This window comes from Furipterus horrens, unplaced genomic scaffold (genome assembly GCF_987537825.1).
Source record: "Furipterus horrens unplaced genomic scaffold, mFurHor1.1.pri manual_scaffold_7, whole genome shotgun sequence".
NCBI classification, from domain to species: domain Eukaryota; kingdom Metazoa; phylum Chordata; class Mammalia; order Chiroptera; family Furipteridae; genus Furipterus; species Furipterus horrens.
Window position 1 is genome coordinate 82577150 of NW_028327177.1, and position 17406 is coordinate 82594555.

The 17406-nt window shown below is 40.8% G+C and overlaps 1 protein-coding gene across 4 annotated transcripts in view; it reads left to right on the plus strand.

The window, feature by feature from the left end:
- The window catches only part of SUCLG2 (succinate-CoA ligase GDP-forming subunit beta), a 307339-nt gene that overhangs the window by 233559 nt on the left and 56374 nt on the right, over positions 1 to 17406 (plus strand). The window lies entirely within an intron of this gene.

Consider the following 17406-nt stretch of genomic DNA (forward strand, 5'->3'; position numbering starts at 1 on the left):
AGCATCTCTTGCAATGCTAGTGTGGTAGAAATATATTATTCTAGCTTTCTTTTTTCTTGGAAACTCTTTATTTCACCTTCTATTTTAAATGAGAGCCTTGCTGTGTAGAGTAGTCTTGGTTGTAGGCCTTTGTTTTTCATTGCTTGAAATATTTTTTGCTGTTCCCTTCTGGCTTGTAGTGTTTCTATTGAGCAACCCACTGATAGTCTTAATTGGTGCTCTCCTGTATGCTATTTGCTGTTTCTCTCTTGCTGCCTTTAGGATTTTCTCTTTGTCTTTGAATGTTGCCATTTTAATTCCGATGTGTTTTGGAGTGGGCCTCTTTGGGCTTATCTTCATTAGGACCCTCTGTGCTTCTTGGACTTGTACAACTATTTCTCTCCTCCAGTCAGGGAAGTTTTTTGTCTTACCTTTTCAAACAGGTTTTCTGTCCCTTGCTTCCCATCTTCTCCCTCTGTTATCCCTATGATATGGATTTTGTTACATTTCATGTTGTGCTGCAGCTCTCTTAAACCCTCTTCATTCTTTTTCAGTCTTTTTTCGATTTGTTGCATTGTCTGGGAATTTTTTTCTATGTTGTCCTCCAGCTCACTGATCTGATCCTCTGCCTCATCTGGCCTGCTTTTTTATTTCGTCCACTGTATTCTTCAATTCAGAGATGGTATTCTTCATTTCCTCCTGGTTCTTATTGATAGTTTCTATGTTTTTTTTTAATACTGGTGTAGTTCTCAGTAAGTTTCTTGTAGCTTCTCTGGAGTTCTTTGTAGTTTCCCTGGAATTCTCTTTAATTCCCCTGGAATTGTAGTTTTCTCTGAGTTTGTCGAATTCATTGAGCTTCCTTATAACCATTCTTTTGAATTCCATGTCTGATGGTTTGCTTGCCTCTGTTTCCTGTAGCACTCTTTCCGTGGATTCTTCTTTTCCTTTTGTTGGGGATTGTTTCTTTGTCTCTCCATTTTAGGTGACTCTTCTTGTTTGTTTTTGTTTCTCATATTTGCTTTGATTTCCTGTCTTTGTGGTGTGACCTTCTGTAATAGGAGACCTGGGGAATTCAGTGGTGCAATCTTCTTGATCTCCTGAGCTTGATGCTCTTGGGATGCCTTCCATGCCATTTGTTTAGGCTCTCTGGTTGTATTTTAGTTTTGGTTGTTGTTGTGTTACTCTTTGGTGGAACCTTCCCTCTGAGTAGTTGATTGAGAGTCACTCTGCCCACCACGTCTTGAGTTCTTTTGTAGAGATGCTGTTAAATCATAAACACACAACCCAGGTAACAAACCTACACCCTCAAAAATATCCCCTACCCACAATCACACTTATCAATAGCAAATGAGCCAGTATTAATAATGTTATAAAGAGATTAAACTACTATACTAAAGGAATGACAGATAAGAGCTGGCTAACTGAAACAAAGATGATTTTTGAAAGGGAAGGTAGAAGAGTAATAATTGTAGCGAATAGGGACAAGGTAATGCAAGACAGTAAGTAGTATTTACATTATATGTTGAAAATGAAGGGAAGAAGACAGAATGAAGTAGGAGTGGAAGCCTATACAGTATTCCCTCACTTATCACGGGTATTACGTTCCAGACTCCTTTTCCTCCTGTGAAGTAGGAACCTTACATGTTTTTAAAGTATATTTTATTGATTATATTGTTGCAATAGTTCCAATTTTTTTTCCCTTTACTCCCCTCCGCCCAGCACCACCCCTCCCGCAGCAATCACCCCCCAAGTCCATGGGTCATACATACAAGCTCTCCCGCTTCACCCTTTCATGTATTCTTCTTTTTTAAAAATAATTAAGTACTTATTTTAACAATAAAAAGTAACAATCCCTTCCTCTCAGACTTAAGACCCTTTATAATCTTATAAAGGACAATGGGCGAAGGTCTCGAGCTCCTCTAGCTGCTTCAAGCAGGACATGGTCATTGTACTACCTACCCCTGGATCCAGAAATCCCTAATAAGAGTGCAGGTATGGAGGGGAGGGTGGCCTTCCCACATGGGAAAGGATCATGCAGACTCCAGGTGTGTTGGCTGTCCCCGGACAATGGCGTGCTTGGTTTAACAGGCTAGAATCCTTGTTGTATTCTGGGGGCAACAGATTTGGCAACATTCAATCCATAACCACTAGATGACAAAAGGCAGGTATTAATTTTTCTATGTCCCACATTAGGGAAAAAAGGGGCTTCTTTGGGATTCTTTGGACAGGCACATCTCACCTGTCAAAAACCCTTTTGCCCATTATACTTAGTTTGGGTTGAGGGGAATATTTTAGGTTTCCCCCCTCTCAGACCTCTGGGCTCTCTCTGTCCAAGCCATTAGGATAGAAAAGAGAAACCAGTTTTAAAGTGAAGCACACAGACCACCCCATTCTTCACCAACCCAGCCACTTAGTTCAGCCAAAGCATTGAGTCTCAGGAGGCAGCGATGCAGACAGGATTAAGTGAGGCCTATATGTACAGACAATCACTCAGGTAATGATATCATAGACTTATGCCCTTTGAAAACAGAAAACACATGTTAATTTATGTAACATAACCCACAAACAAGTCTCTAAATCTGTAAGACTGTCTTATTGGAAAGACATCCACTTGCAAGGAATTTGACATTCTTCTTCCCTGAAAATTAAACATCTTTGATGATACCACATAGTTTAACTTTCAAATGAAAACAAATTTTAAATGAAAAGAAACTTTAAAGACGGTTAGCTGTACTACTTTATAGTCTACCACTGAGCATTGTGATTTTCCTTGAATAATGATTTTTTACCTAAGATTACCCTCCTTGTCATTAAAGGGACTTCATTAGGTTCATTTTTAATTTATCCTATTCATTTGCATAAACACAACAAGAGCAACAAATGATCACTTTTGATCTTTAGTTCTGCTTTGCTAGAACTTACACAAGGAAACTTTAGGGTGACTTTCAGTCTGCCCTTCAGGGCACAGAAGCTGAGCCACATACCTGCCATTCAGCCCTGCCTGTAAACACCTGTCTTTTCCAAGTCCTTCGGGTTTTCCATTGTGCCTTAAGGTCCCTTCTAGCCATCTTCCAGGAAAACAACCTTCATTCCTTCCCTGGAAAGATTGCCGTGGACCGCACAACCAACCAAGTTATCAGGCCTTTTTTCTCGTGGGCTTTTATTATCTTTGAAAGTCAATCCCAATTCCTCAGGGCTTTTTGGTAACAACCAGAGCCCAAGCATGTCTCCTTTAGGCATGACATTCCAGTCAAAGTCTTGGTCACAAAAACCTCTATTAACGACTAGTCTAATTAGTTTTATCCAAAGAACCTTATGTCATTACTTAGTTCTTTAGAATTCCAAACTCTGTAGGGATAAGATAGGGAGAAAAATATACAGTGTGAAGGAAAACCCTTGTCCTTCTAATATTCACTGAAGTTGCATTTCCATTCTTTATATTTTCATTTTTTCCCCCACTAAAAATTTATTTTGTTTGTTTTTCCATTACAATTGTCCCACTTTTCTCCCCCTCTTGCTTCCCCGCACCCTGCCCCCCCACTTCTCCCACAGTCAGTACCCACCCAGTTGTCCATATCCATGGGTCTTCTATACATGTTCTTTGACTAGAACCTTCCCTTTCTTACCCACTTTTCTCCCTCCTCCCTCCCCCGTTGTTACTGTTAGTTTATTCCTTGTTTACATACCTCTGGTTCAGTTTTGCTCATTTGTTTGTGTTGTTCTTTAGTTTCCTGTAATAGGTGATAGCATAAGGTATTTTTCTTTTGTTGCCTGGCTTATTTCACTAAGCATAATTCTCTCTAGTTCCATCCATGTTCTTGCAAATGGTAGAAGTTCCTTCTTTCTTTCTGCTACATAGTACTCCATTGTGTAAATGTACCACAGTTTTTTGATCCACTCATCTACAGATGGGCACTTAGGTTGTTTCCAGCACTTGGCTGTTGTAAATAGTGCTGCTATGGACATAGGGATGCATAGGTTCTTTTGAATTGGTGTTTCAGGATTTTTCAGATACGATCCTAGCAATGGAATTGCTTGTTCAAAAGACAGTTCCATTTTTAATTTTTTGAGGAAATTCCAAACTGTTTTCCATAGTGGCTACACCCGTCTGCATTCCCACCAACAATGCACCAGGGTTCCCCTTTCTCTGCATCCTCGCCAGCACAAGTTGTTGATTTGTTGATGATGGCCATTCTGACTGGTGTGAGGTGGTATCTCATTGTGGTTTTTATCTGCATCTCTCTGTTGCCTAGTGATGTTGAGCATTCTTTCATATGTCTATGGACCCTCTGTATGTCCTCTTTGGAGTAGTGTTTGTTCAGGTCCTTTGCCCATTTTTTCATTGGGTTGTCTGTCTGCTTGGTGAGGAACCTTACTTATATTTATTCTACCTCTTAAACCTACGTAACTTCAACAACATACATATACAGTACCACAAAATCCCATGATATAGCGAAAAATCCGCGATAAATAATTAAATATACTACAGTAGTTCCTTGCTATATCGCAGTTCACATATCGCGACCTCACTGTATCGCGAGATTTTTTAAAATATTTTATTTAATTATTTATTGCGGATTTTCCGCTATTTTGCGGGATTTTGTGGTACTATATACATATGTTGTTAAAAATACGTAGGTTTAAGAATGTAGAATATGTTTAAAAACATAAGTAGTGTTTGTAAAAATGTGGAAAAGGTTAATAAGGGACTGGGAATGGTTTATAAGCGTGTGGGAAGGGTTTATAAAGCCCTAAATATATATATATATATATAGCCCTGGCTGGTTTAGCTCAGTGGATTGAGCGTCGGCCTGCGAGCTAAGTGTCGCTGGTTCGATCTTCCAGTCAGGGTACATCAGAGAAGGAAAACTCTGACTCCAAAAAACCTCCGCTGCCTTGCGGCATACCTCTTCAGGGGAAAGGCTAAGGGAGTAAACCCCGACAGAAAATCCGGAGCCGGAGTCCCTAAGGCGGTTTGACGTTGTAGTCAACACCGGCAACTCCTGCGGCGCACCTGAACCCAAGCTGTATCGACTCCGTCTTTCCCTTGGACCCTTCAGCTGCGAAGAGAGGGGGGGTCTGCTGCATGGGCAACAGCAGACCCTCCATATTACCCTGCCCAGGCTCTGTAGCTTCAGCGTCATCACAAGATGTCGATTCAACACGGGAGGAGACAGATACCGTGTCACTCCCGAGTCGGACTGCACAGCCATTCTCGGCGGTGCAGATAGACTCTTGAGAAGCTACACCATCGTCTCTCGAGACGGACGGCTGCCGACGACGACGATATATATATATATATATATATATATATATATATATATATATATATATATATATATATATATATACTAAAATAAATCTAAGGTTCGCATTCCGCAGATTTTAATCTATTGCGCGGGGGTCTAAAACGTAATACCCACGATTAGCGAGGGAATACTGTACCATGCGGAATTTGTCCCAGTAATGTCTGGTTTTTACCGCTTTATTCTCTTTCTAGATCCACCCCTGGTCAAAGTTTCGTGGGTTTCATATCTTCCTTTCTGGCTGACTGTCTGTAAGGAGATCTGGCTCGGTATCGGTGCTGCTATTCTCTGCTTGTGGGTCTGCCACAGCTCTCTGCAGTGAGCCACACTGAGCTGGGTCTCCCCTACTGGTCCTGCAGCACCCTCCAGTGCTCCTTGCACTGGTCTAGCAATGGTACTCTGCTGGCGAGCCAGTGCACACGTCCATAGTCCCTGCTCAGCCTCAGGTCCTGTCTCTGCTCCCCCTCCAAAAAAGTCTCTATATGGCCTCCAAACGGTAGCACGGCTGTTTTTCTGCCTGGTAGAGCCATGCCTGTGGTCCCCACCAAGTCTGGGGTTCTGCCTCAGCTTTCCCTCATGCAGGCCCCTCTCCGCAGCTCAGTTCTGTGTTTTTGTTTGGCTGACCCTTGATGTGCACGTGGGCATAGGGTTGCCTACACGTTGTCCCTACCAAGTCTGGGGTTCTGCCTCAACTTTTCCCCGTGTGGGCCCCTCTCTGTGGCTCAGTTCTTTGTTTTTGTTTGACAGAGCCTTGTTGTGCATGTCTGCGGTCACAGGGTTGCCAGCCCAAGGGGTCCCCACCAAGTCTCAATTCACACAGTTTCTCACAGTCTAGGCTGGTATCTATCTTCCCGTGCCTCCAACTGTTTCACCAAATCTTCTCACTGACTCCCTCCTGGACTTCGCTGATCAGGGTGCCTATGGTGGGAAAGCAGTTTCCAAGCAGATACTGGCTAATGAGCCATTCAGCAGCTGCCCCTTTTGATGCAGCAGAGGTGCCAGGCTGGAGAGCCCAGCAACTCGGCTTGGAGAGTGCGAGCCATGGTTCTGCCCTCTCCCATGCTGCTCCCATGCTCCCATCCCTGTTCGCCCTATCTGAAAGCCACTTCTTACTTACTCTCCACTCTGTGTTTGTACTCCAAGTCCTTCCACGATGGGAGCAAGTCTACAAGACTGCTACATACTCCGCTGCCATCTTTCCCCCACTTTTGTTATTCTTATGTGATTATTATGTCAACCAAATTTTAATTTTTACAGGGAAGTTTGAATTTAAGGTGTTATTACCGCTGTCATTCATTTTAGCTGTACTTCTACCACTGGAAATTAGAAGACTTTAAATCAGGGATGATTACTCACATCAACTGAAGCAGACACTATTGAGATATCTAATATCAACTCTATTTCTTCCTTAGTAGCTGAATCTCAACAGAATGTCAGTTCTGTGATGTTTCCCAGCCCCCCTTTCAGCCAGGTAGAGTCATTTGACTGCTTTATGGCCAGTGAGATGTGAATGAAAGTGTGAAGAGGGACTTCTGGGAAAGTCATTTATGAGAGGCTGAAGCAACTGAGAAGGGATTCCTTTTCACTTTTTCCTATTCTTTTCTGCTGCTTGGAATGCCTTAAAATGGCCGGAGCTCTAGCAGCAGTCTTGGATTAAGAGATAACCTTAGGATGGCAGCCTTGAATTGTGGAGGAGAAAGGTCAAGGGGCTCTGAATCCCTGATTAACCTCAGGTAGTGACATCCTGGCCATGGCCGGCCTGCCCTCCACCAGGCTTCCTTTCTGTGACAGAATAACTACTGGTGTGTTTTGAGTCCCTACATTTTTTTGTGCTGCACTGATCCAGTCTTGCTGCTGAGAGCTTTGGAATCTTTTATCTCATTTACCGTGGAATACTTCCAATATTTCTGTTCTTCCCTGATAAATCTCTCCTCCAGTATTACATAAGTTGACTTAAATTTAAACTGGACCCTTGAAGAAGTTAACAAAAGCTTTCATAGTAAGTACAAAGACACATGTTTTAGGCTCATTTTGAAGATGAAATATTTGTAGAGAAAGGGGGGATTGGCCTGTAAAGTAAGTTGGCCTGCCTCCATCAGCACATGGGCTCCCATGTGGTTGAAGCTGCTTTAGTGCCAGAGGCAGTGCCTGGTGTGTGGTCTGCTGTTCAGTGGGGGTTTTCCAAAGGTGGTACCAGTATTTCCTTAAAGTCGTTGTGTTTTCCTCAAATAGATGGTTAAAGTGAGGACTTGGGGTGTTCTTCATATACATTGATGACATAAAGGACATAGAGAATATGTTTTCATTTCAGAATACAAAGAGTGCTTGGTGATTTTTGTTAAGCAGGCCATGTTAACAAATATAGAAAGGGAGAAAAATATAAAAACGTGATAACTAATACATATTAAACACACACACACAACCCCTACCCTTTGAATAGTTTACTGGCCACCAAGATCAGGTGCAGGCTGAATAAAGGGCACTTGGATAATTGACCTTCTGTGGGAATAAATTAGAATAGATTAGATTTCATTTACCACAAAACAATTGAAATTATTTTTAAAAGCCCCTTTTTCTTTCTAGGCTACTTTGTTGTGTTGTGTCTCAAAGGTGATTAACCATGTGTTTTTCATGTTGGAAGGCTTTCCTACATACAAATTAGCCAACTAGAAAGGAGATGGTGATATTCACATATGCCATTCTTTTTTCAATTGAAAGACTCCAAGAACTATATGACAGACTGAGTTAAAGATACTGTAGAAGAGTGGCATGCTTGGGATGGTGTAGTATGCATTGAACCTTCCCTTCTTGCTTTGTGGGGTTGTTCCTGGGATTCTGATTGCCTGGACAATTAGGAATGAGATATTCTCAGGGTGCTTTTTGCCCTTCTGACCTTTGCTTAATTGAGGATGCATGTCCAATGCATGATATCTGACAAGATTAAGACCATGCTATAGGAGCAGCAAAGACAGGTTCGCTCCTTTAAGCAGAAGCATGGAATTTCAGAGCTGGAAAGACACCTAGCGAGTTCACTCACTTTACTTCACAGAGAAGGAAACACAAAGCCAGTAATAGGAGATGCTGTCCTCAGATCAGAGACTGATCTGCTGGGCATGGAATGATATACAGAATTACTCTTATCCATGGAAGCCCTATGTACTTACTGTCTATGACTTACTCAAATTGGGGAAAAACCTTCTGGAGAAAGAGGATATTGATAGTACCTAATTTTGAGGACTATTGTGAGGTTAGAATGAGACAAATGTCTATAAAGTAGTCTTTCAAATATCATTGCTATGTAACAAACCACCCCAAAACTTAGTGGCCTAAAACAATAAATGGGCTGTGGTCAGGTGGGTGTTCCTCCTGCATTTCTTAGTGGCTACATTTGGCCAGCAGATGGTGTCAGCCATGATGCTAAGGCTGTTGGGAGTCCCTTGCCTTCATATTATTTGAGACCTGCTGCTCCAATTGACCTCTCCACATGGCCCCTTCTATGTCCTGTCTGGCAGAGTAGTTGGCCTTAGAAGCCTCAAGGCTTCTGAGGAGACAGCAACAGAGACTGCCAGGCCTTCTCAAAGCAGAGCCCAGAGCTGGTGCAGTGTTCTCTTCCTGCCACATTCTGGGAGCTAAAGCAGGTCACAGGATCAGCTATATTCAAGAGGAAGGGAGCACAGTAGGGCATTCATAAATGGTGATGTTGTTCAATGTAGGCACCAACACAGCAGACTAAGACTAACAGCACCTACCACTACATCTGGTTCTGGTGCAGGATAAATGCCCACCAAATGTTAGCTGTGCTCTTTCGATATAGTGGTAGTATTAAGAGTTGTTTTTATTGTTTTGTTTTTATCGATATAAGTAGGCATAGAGAAAAACAAGTCATACAAGAAGTTTTAAAAGATTAAACAATTTTTTTCTAGATCTCTTAGTTTATATCTATAACATCACCATCACAGTTTTCCTGGGATATCTGCTATAAAATTAAAAATGAAAAATTTCTTTTTTTCTCAGTAGGGCATAGAATAAATTCCCTACTTCAATAATTTTCCAGTAAGCTTCCCAGTTCTTCCATTCAAGTCTGTCTTGGTTGGGGCAAGAGATTCTGCATTTCTAATCAGCATGACACTAAGAATTATAAAATTGAAATTGTTCAAGTTAGAAAATTAATTTCTGCATATTCTCCCAGTCAAAACTATTTTACAGTTTATATATGCATATATATCTCACATTAGAGCATCACATATTTAGGAGAAGCAAGAAATTAACAATCTTTTCCTCCAACGTGATTCCTCATCTGTCTCCAAGTGCTTTTGCTGCCTATTTCAAGAACCACACCTGGAGAAGCAAGTTCTGGTCTACCACCCATGGGTCCTGCCCTCACTCAGCAGCATCCAAAAGATGGGTACTATTGAGAGGCACCATTATTTTATTAAGAGCAAGTTGTTACATTGTTTTGTGGAAAATACTTGGAAAATGTTTGGATTTGATGAGACTTCCATGTGTAACGTTCACACAGTGTTATTATATGACTAATTGAACACTTTCTTTTTGAAAAAGCTCTTTGTCTTTCTCATTATAAAAATTACACATTCACAGTTTTAAATTTTCAAAGACTACTTAAAAGTATAAAGAAGAACAGAATAAACTGGAACCATTTGTGTCAGCATTGATATTTTGGTGTGTATCGTATCAGGCTTTTCATTTTAATATTTTTACCCAAAACATTTTTTCCTCTCTGGCACATATGTGTATTTGCTTTTAAATATTCAAAACTGAAAGTCTTAAAGAAACTTTCAAGTTTAGTTATTTTGCTAGAGCGAGAGAGAAAGAGAGAGAGAGGGAGGGAGGGAGGGAGGGAGAGAGGGAGAGAGAGAGAGACCATGTTCTATTTTTGCTAATATATTTTAAACTTTGCATTATTTACAGTCTCTCTCTAGAGGCTTGAAATTAAAATTACTTTCCTTACTGCTTTTGAAACTTTCCTGTCTGGCTTACATTGATTTCACCTGCCTGTGTTTCTAATGAAGCCTGCAAAGACCACACTCTTGTTTGAGTTGAATGTGTTCTTCCTGTGCCCTCACATATCACGGTCAGCCCAGCAACTGGGTTCCTATTATCAGCTACCTCTTCCCCTACTTTCTATATTTAACCTAGTGTTCCAGAAAACTTTTGACTGAGGGTTTATACTGAGACTGAGTAGGCAAACATTTTGTTCAGTAATATCTGAGGAGCATTGATTTCTTCCATAAAGGAAGCTGCTTTCCTGTGGTTTCCCTGTTTCTCCCTCTCTAAGACCTACGTTTATTATCATTTTACATAAAATGGACCATATATTTTTGACCCAGTTAATTGTTAATTTGCTTGATAGTAAGGCCATTGAGTCCTATGTGGTTTAATTTTAATACATTCAGATATTGGGGAGGAGTGACACTGTGTCAGACTGGCTAGCAGGAGTCACATACCATACTGGCCAGGAACAGTCACATAATTCCATGTTGAAGGGGGGGCTGAAAATTATCATAGAATTGACATTCTGCCGAGATTCTGCTACTAAAGATATTGACAGTTAATACCAGTTAATGTTTTGGCAGTGAGTGATCTCTGATTAAGGTCTTCCTCTCTCAGTGGTAGTAATGCTATAGCTAAAAATAATAACAGTGGTAATAATACCTTAAATTTGAAGATCCCTGGACAGAATTGTATCCTGTACCCCAAATATCCCCAGGGTAGGGTAAGAGAGGTACACTAAGGACCTGGAATGCTGTGATGTTTCCTGTGGGATTGGAGCACTGATGCAGAAATGTAACGGTCCACACATTTGAAAATCTTTAATTGTCTTTATTTTTTTTCCTTTTTTTTTTTTTTTTGCCTCATTCCCTAACAGCATCTCTGTCCCATCAGTGTTTTCCTTCACTTTGTGCCTGTAACACATTATACTACATTTTGATTACAGTGATCAGAAAAGGAAAACTCTGATTCCAAAAAAACCTCCGCTGCCTTGCGGCATACCTCTTCAGGGGAAAGGCTAAGGGAGTAAACCCCGACAGAAAATCCAGAGCCGGAGTCCCTAAGGCGGTTTGACGTTGTAGTCAACACCGGCAACTCCTGCGGCGCACCTGAACCCAAGCTGTATCGACTCCGTCTTTCCCTTGGACCCTTCAGCTGCGAAGAGAGGGGGGGTCTGCTGCATGGGCAACAGCAGACCCTCCATATTACCCTGCCCAGGCTCTGTAGCTTCAGCGTCATCACAAGATGTTGATTCAACACGGGAGGAGACAGATACCATGTCACTCCCGAGTCGGACTGCACAGCCATTCTCGGCGGTGCAGATAGACTCTTAAGAAGCTACACCATCGTCTCTCGAGACGGACGGCTGCCGACGACGACATGTGACTTGTGACCACACAAGTTTCAAGAAGCAGAGCTTGCCTAAGAGCCATGTTGACCTGAAGCCAAGCTGTATTGACTCCGTCTTTCCCTTGGATCCTTCAGCTGCGAAGAGAGGGGGGGTCTGCTGCATGGGCAACAGCAGATCCTCCATATCACCCTGCCCAGGCTCTGTAGCTTCAGCTTCACTGGAGAGGACACTCCAGCGTCATCGCAAGATGTCGATTCAACACGGGAGGAGACATATACCGTGTCACTCCCGAGTTGGACTGCACAGCCATTCTCGGCGGTGCAGATAGACTCTTAAGAAGCTACACCATCGTCTCTCGAGACGGACGGCTGCCGACGACGACGACGATTACAGTGATGTTGCTAACATTGAGAATTATAAAATTAAAATTATTTAAGTTGGAAATTAAATTTCTTCATACTGTCCCCCCATAAGTATTTTATGTTCTCAATATGTATTACCTTAGAGCATTGCATTTTTAGGAGCAAAAAGATATTAAAAATTCCTCTTTTCCTTCAATCTGATTACATGAAAGATACTGATAGTGTATGTTAGGAGCAGAAGAATGCCTGGCCTGCCAGAAGATGGACCAAATGACTTCCATTTACCAAAAGAATGGGAAGGATGAGCCAAAGATCTCTATGATGTCCTTTTCACCTTAATCCACAAGGCTCAGTTTCAAATAATAGATTTTAAAATACTTGTTATAATTCAGAGGCAAATGGGATAAGATACACATAGGAATGGAAAACTTGGAAAAAGTACAACTTAGAGACTGATTGTGATGAAATAGAACTAAGAACCAAATGCAGTGAGTGAACATGGATGGGTCCTGATTTGGTTCTTTGTGGCTATAAGATATCATTTTGACAATTGGGGAAATTTCACTGTGTACTACATTATTAGATGGTAATAGGAAATTACTGTTCATTTTATTAGGAGGTATAATAATATCTTGACTATATTAGAGAATGTCCTTATTCTTAGGAGATGCATCCGAAAGTATTTGGGACAAATTATTGTTATGTGGGCATTTTACTTTGAAATGGTTCTGTCTGTCTGTCCATATACTGATAAATCTAACTACATTTGTAGTTAGAATTGTGTTTCAACTGGATAGTACCATTTATAACCAATGTACATGTGACTTGTTGCCCTGGCTGGTTTAGCTCAGTGGATTGAGCGTCGGCCTGCGAGCTAAGTGTCGCTGGTTCGATCTTCCGGTCAGGGTACATCAGAGAAGGAAAACTCTGACTCCAAAAAACCTCCGCTGCCTTGCGGCATACCTCTTCAGGGGAAAGGCTAAGGGAGTAAACCCCGACAGAAAATCCGGAGCCGGAGTCCCTAAGGCGGTTTGACGTTGTAGTCAACACCGGCAACTCCTGCGGCGCACCTGAACCCAAGCTGTATCGACTCCGTCTTTCCCTTGGACCCTTCAGCTGCGAAGAGAGGGGGGGTCTGCTGCATGGGCAACAGCAGACCCTCCATATTACCCTGCCCAGGCTCTGTAGCTTCAGCGTCATCACAAGATGTTGATTCAACACGGGAGGAGACAGATACCATGTCACTCCCGAGTCGGACTGCACAGCCATTCTCGGCGGTGCAGATAGACTCTTAAGAAGCTACACCATCGTCTCTCGAGACGGACGGCTGCCGACGACGACATGTGACTTGTGACCACACAAGTTTCAAGAAGCAGAGCTTGCCTAAGAGCCATGTGACTGATATGGATTCTCCATCAAGAAATATCAAGAGTTTTATGTGACCTGAACATGACTGTTGAAAGATTTTCTTTTCCTGCTTTCTAGGGAAAAAATTTTGTAGCCAGAAAGACAAAAAACTAAAACAAAAAACCTGTCACACTTAACATTTTCTTTACATTATTCCTTTGAGGAAGAATATGGTCAAATAAGTTAAACGTCATAGCTTTTGAAATCATTGTTGCAGTTCTTGCAAAGCAGCTACAATGTGAAAAAGAAGAAAAAATGTTCAGGATCAAGGTCAGGGTAGAAGAAATACATGATGGATTCCAGAGTTAAAGTAAGTTTTAAGGGAAAGAGATTAGGGAGGTCTGCTATAGATCTGGAGATCTGTGATTCCATTTGAAAAGCAAATAAGTAGAGGCTTCTTTTAAAACACATTAGATTATACATTGTAAAATGAGATCGATTTAGCTAGAAGATTCTTAGACATATCCACCAAGATCTGCAAAATTAAAATGGTGTTTATGACTTGTAAACAAAGCTAATTGAATTACAATTTAAAGGTACAGACCTGAGTAGAATTTCAGCTACTGAATAACAATTAGATGAATTTATCAGATTTTATTTTTGAGATAGGAGGGTCTTGGATTGGATTTAGTAGTCTGTACTTGGTAGATCAAAAAGTATTTGAAAAGAAGGAAAAGAGGGAGGAAGGGAGAACTAAACTGGTGTGGGATTATTTAGTAAACTTGATAAGGAAATCGGGATAATCAATTTAGATGACTAAACTTACCTCTTTTTTATGTATAAGAAGGGTTTGATAAAGAAACTACTAGAAGAAAAAAAATGTTTTTAATCTGTTAAGAGAACTAATCATTGCCAGCCCATTAAGCAACATGAAAGCATCGTGGAGTTGTTTTAAAAACCAGCTGCTGTAGTTACCATGGGACCAAATGTGTGAATAAGGGCCAGGCAGGGATGGACTTCTGTGTCATGCTGAAGTCTTTAGGCTCAGTGCTGTCACTAATAAAGATTGTACAGTTTGTTCAGACAAGTTGTGCATTTCTGTTAGGACCTACTTACAAATGAGTCTCATCATTGTATAAGCATTCCCAAAAGTTCAGAGAATATTCCAAGAGGCGAAATTCCTTACCATATAGGGAATATACTTGAAACTTATAGCATTTTAAAACAGTATGATAATTTGTGCTATTTATTAATATACTATATTTTGCTCATTCCCCAAGTCAATATAAAGGAATAGGGATCCCCTACTAAGCACTGTGAAGTGGGGGGAAAGAATTAGAAGGGTTCTTGAACTTGGTTATATTAGAAGTACCTAGGGAGATTTTTTTTGCGTGTGTGTGGTAGAGGGGAATCTCCAGACATAGTTTTATATTTTGTTGTTGGTTTGTTTTTGTTTTTATTGCTCTGTGGTTAGACAGTTCTCAGATGATTCCAATGAGTTAAGAATAACTAGGTTAGACCAAAGTGAATTAACCTGGCTTCTAACCCAGACACTGACTTTTTTTTTTTTTTTTTTTTTTTTTTTTTTAATGTAACCTTGAACAACTCCTTTGTTATCCTCATCCTTCCCATTCTGAGTCCAAGTCTTCTCAGGAACAGGATTGGAGTCCACCAGTAGTGTTACATATTTAGCAGTTTTATGAACAGGTTGTTTAATTGTTGTTAACTTTAAATTGACCATAGTGGGATTATTTACACCATAGAAATTGGCAGACACTATAAATTGGGATTTATGCACCCATCCAGAGCCAGTTTACATCAGAGACTATCATTAGAGTCCTTTCAGAATTTAAGGCTCTATGATTCTACAACCTGTTACTTAGAAAGTAATCATATCATAGACATTTTAAAAGATTTAACCATTATTTAAAATTAACTCCATGATATAATTTTTCCCATCAATAAAAAGTATAAGGAAAAAGATAAAATTTGTTTCTATTAGACAGTCATTTTAATAGAATATCCTTCTGTTGATGATCGAGTCAAGAAGCTGAAGAATTCATGGATACCAAAAGGTGATGCGTGCTGGATAAACATAATGTGAAGTTGCTAATGCCTAGCTTAACAATGTTGAAGGTACTCCCTCTAGATTATTTAGAATCTGCTGGATTTTTGTTTTATCGTTCCTTTCTAATAAATGGATGTTAGAAATACTTTCATATCGGTTGTTTAAAAACTTGCTTATAAAAGTAAAGACTTAATATTTGAAAACAAATTTTGATCTTGCAAATATTTAAATTCACTTTATTTTTTAAAATATTTGAGTGCTTGTCACTGAAGAGGTGGCACTTGAGCTATGTCTAAAGGAAGAGTAAGGTTTGGGTAAAGGAAGTATAGGAAATTCATTTAAGCAGACTGAAAAGTGTGGAATCATGAAAGGTGTTTAGAAGACACATACATGAGCTAAATGAAGACAGCTACAAAAAAAATGAGACAGTGGATAGAATGGTCCAGTTATAGATTCTAGAAGCAGGCAGAGGTGGGCCAGGTTTTAAAATTTTCTCTGTTACCATTTGCTTACTTATAGACTGAGTAATAAGAAGGCCTTCCTTGTGGAGTTGTTTTAAAAACCAGCCACTGGAGTTACTGTGGGACCTAATGGGTGAATCAGGGTCAGGCCAGGATGGGCTTCTGTGTCATGCTGAAGGCATTAGACTCGGTGCTTGTCACTGATGGAGATGGTATATGGTTTGTTCAGACAAGTTGTGCATTTCTGTGTTAGGGGCTACTTAGAGATTAGGTAGGAGAAAAGATAAGGATGGGCCAGATACATTAACAAGCCTTCCTGGGTGGGCAATGGAGCTAGGAGATGATCATGTTATTCTTCAGAACAATATTTCCAAAATTGTGGTTTGGTAACTGTGGATTCTCAAGAGAACTCTCCCTAGATGGTTAAATAACAGTATTGAATAACCATGACTTCTGGATAGAAGGATGGACAGAAGATAGCTGTGTGATAAAGGAAATGTAGCAAATGCCAGTTGGTGATCTCTAGATGATGGGTGTTCACTGTTCAGTTTTTATAACTTTTCTGAACACTTGAAAATTTTCACAATACAATATTGGGGAAAAATTAGACAGTTTATTGACTCATTAATTCTCTTTGAATCCTTGAAAATCTCAAGAAAGTCACATCTGCTAATGTGGCTTTAACACTGCTTTGGCTCAGAGCCTCTGTCAGGGTGTAAATTCTAACTACTAAAATTCAATAAAATACTATATTTTTCTATTTCTCTTATTGTTACCTTCATTTATGATAATTAATACAACTTTTTTATTGTTGCTAGTGATAATTTATTTTTCAAGTAATATTTGCTTTAAAAGTCGTCGTCGTCGGCAGCCGTCCGTCTCGAGAGACGATGGTGTAGCTTCTTAAGAGTCTATCTGCACCGCTGAGAATGGCTGTGCAGTCCAACTCGGGAGTGACACGGTATCTGTCTCCTCCCGTGTTGAATCGACATCTTGCGATGATGCTGGAGTGTCCTCTCCAGTGAAGCTGAAGCTACAGAGCCTGGGCAGGGTGATATGGAGGGTCGGCTGTTGCCCATGCAGCGGACCCCCCCTCTCTTCGCAGCTGAAGGGTCCAAGGGAAAGACGGAGTCAATACAGCTTGGCTTCAGGTGCGCCGCAGGAGTTGCCGGTATTGACTACAACGTCAAACCGCCTTAGGGACTCCGGCTCCGGATTTTCTGTCGGGGTTTACTCCCTTAGCCTTTCCCCTGAAGAGGTATGCCGCAAGGCAGCGGAGGTTTTTTGGAATCAGAGTTTTCCTTCTCTGATGTGCCCTGACTGGAAGATCGAACCAGCGACACTTAGCTCGCAGGCTGACGCTCAATCCACTGAGCCAAACCAGCCAGGGCATGCTTTAAAAGTAGTCAATAAATAATAGATGTTGCATTGGTATAGCAAAAAATAAAATGTAGGGGTGGTATGCAAATGACTGCTATAGGAAAAGTTTGGTTATTGAACAATTTTAAGTGTCCAGAAGTTA